This window comes from Octopus bimaculoides, chromosome 13, assembly GCF_001194135.2.
Source record: "Octopus bimaculoides isolate UCB-OBI-ISO-001 chromosome 13, ASM119413v2, whole genome shotgun sequence".
NCBI lineage: Eukaryota > Metazoa > Mollusca > Cephalopoda > Octopoda > Octopodidae > Octopus > Octopus bimaculoides.
The window spans coordinates 37,113,842-37,116,488 of NC_068993.1; positions in this window are offsets into that span (position 1 = coordinate 37,113,842).

Genomic DNA, 2,647 nt, shown 5'->3' on the forward strand with positions numbered 1-2,647 from the left:
TGTATGTATGTATGTATGTATGTATGTATGTATGTATGTATGTATGTATGTATGTATGTAGAGTCCATATATATGTGTGTGTGTGTGTGTGTGTGTATGTGTATGTATATATATACATATATATATATATATGTTTGTATATATATCATATTATACACACACACACACACACACACACACACACACACACACACACACACATATATATATATATATATGTATATAGACTTCGGGGAAAGTAAAACGTGTAGAAATATTTTAATACTAAATTTATTCAAACATCAGGTGATTAATGCAAGTTACTTTTAACATTTTTTAAACCTTTTTTTGGCATGTGGACAAAAATATATTTCCTTTGTATATATGCGTGCATGTGTATGTGTGTTTGAAGCCTTTCGTGAAGTATAGGCAAACTCAGCCATTGGTTAAATAGAGATCGGTAAAATGGCTGATGTTTGCAGAAGAGTTCAGTTAAATAAGTTCATGTAAAAACAAATAAACTGACGTTTCTGGTTTTTAATTCCTTCATCTAAAACTGAAGAAAAGAATATAGTGTTTTCGGTTATGTTGTGGGCCATCACCCTTTCTTTTTCTTACTCTCGGATGAAGGGTAATGGTTCTAAACATTATATCATTCATTTCTCACGACAAATGAACATATGAAACTCTTTTAGGAACCCTGAATATATTAATTGGTTTAAGATGAAAAGAAAAAGATAAGAAAGTACAAAAGTGTAATCGACAACAGTGCTTGAAGGTCAAAACAAAAACTGTGTCAAGACAGTCAAATCCTGCCGGAGTTAACTTTGCTTTACATTGTTTACGGCACCGATAAAATAGAATAATAGACAAGTACGAAAGTTGATGGTATCGACTAATTACTTACCTTTAAAAGCACTCACCTTGTGCCTAAGTTACGAACCATTTTATTAAGGCTACGAGCTATCAGAATCGTTATCACGCTGGGCGAAATGCTTAGCGGTCTTTCGTCTGCCTTTACGTTCTGAGTTCAAACTTCAACAAGGTCGAATTCGTTTTTCATCCTTTCAAGCAATAAAATTTGCACCTGTAGAACACTGGGAACGTTGTAATCGTCTTACGACCTCCCGAAAGTGCTGGCCTTGTGCCAAAATTTGAAAACATTATTAAGTTGTCGAGTTTGTCGAGAAAAAGAATGTCTAATGGTATTTCTTGCAACTCTTTACATTCTGAGTTCAATTTGCACCCTGGTTCATTTGAGCTTTCCTTCCTTTCGGGAACGACAAAATAAAGTACTGGTGAAGTATGTGAGACGATGGTACCGACCAGTCCCTTCCTCTCAAAATGATTGGTCTTTTACCTATGTAAGAAACAATTGTTTATTAAGGTGGGTGAACTTTCAGAATCGTTAGGACGTTGGAAAAACCCCCTGCGGTATCTTTCCCTGTTCTTTGCATTCTAAGATCAAATCTCAGCCAGGTTAAATTTACCTGCCGTTCTTTTCGGCATCGCTGAAACAAAGTACTTGCCAAATACGATAGTTGCTGCCATCGGCTATCGTACGATGGCATATAAGAGAAACTCCTTCCTCCTACCACCTCCCACCAAAAAAAAAAACCCCACATAAAATATAAATCATCCTGGGCCCTAGATGTGAAGTCAGGTCTCTTATAACCTTTAATGCACTAAATTCAATCTTTTCCTGAATATGCTTTGTTGAAATTGTGGTGTTTCTAATATACATACCCGTACGTCTTTTATACCATCAAATGCAGTATTTCCCCCTCCCCTCAAAATTGCTGGCATTGTGCCTGAATTAGTTATCATTTAGTAGTTCAACTAATAAAATTCCAACTTCTTTAGCTTCATTTTCAGTTGTTATTGTGTTGTGCTGTAGTTAACAATTGTGACCGGTGTATCAGTTTTCCTTGAATAATGCCAATATAGGCGAATTCCTCGTTCTAACTGCTGACAGCGAAAAAACAAAGAAAAAAATAAGCACCTAAATAAAAAATAAAAAATAGTACGACGTGGAAATCTGAGCGCACGTTTCCATCACAAATTACGCGCGGTGTATAGAGTTCGTTACGTAAATAGATAAATAAAAGAAGACAGAAAGAAAGAAGGAGAGAAAAGAAGAAAGAGAAGGAAGAAGAGATTTAGAAATGAACAAACAAATAAATACGTATATATGTATATAAGACAACAACGAATAATAAACAAGAAAGAACAAGGTTTTGGGGTGGAGATTAAATTTTTTGGTCGATTCCATGTGGCTGGCTTGTTGTACATTAACTATTGTACTTTTTAATCTCAGAATGAATAAGTAAAGGAAAGAAAAATACGTAAAAGAATAAAATAAAAACAATAACAATGAATATAATAATAATAATAGCAGCGACAACATATATATTTACGAGAAAATAGTAAACTGTAAACAAGAACACCAGAGAAGTTTCCATACCAGATTCCTACATATATACACACTAAACACACTTACATACAACACTCATCTTTCTTTCTCTTTCTCCCTCTCTCTCACACACACATACACTCACACATGTATATACTGATAAAGTTATTAAATATATATATATATAATAAATTTATCTGTATATACATACATGTGTGAGTGTATATATATATATATATATATATATATATATAT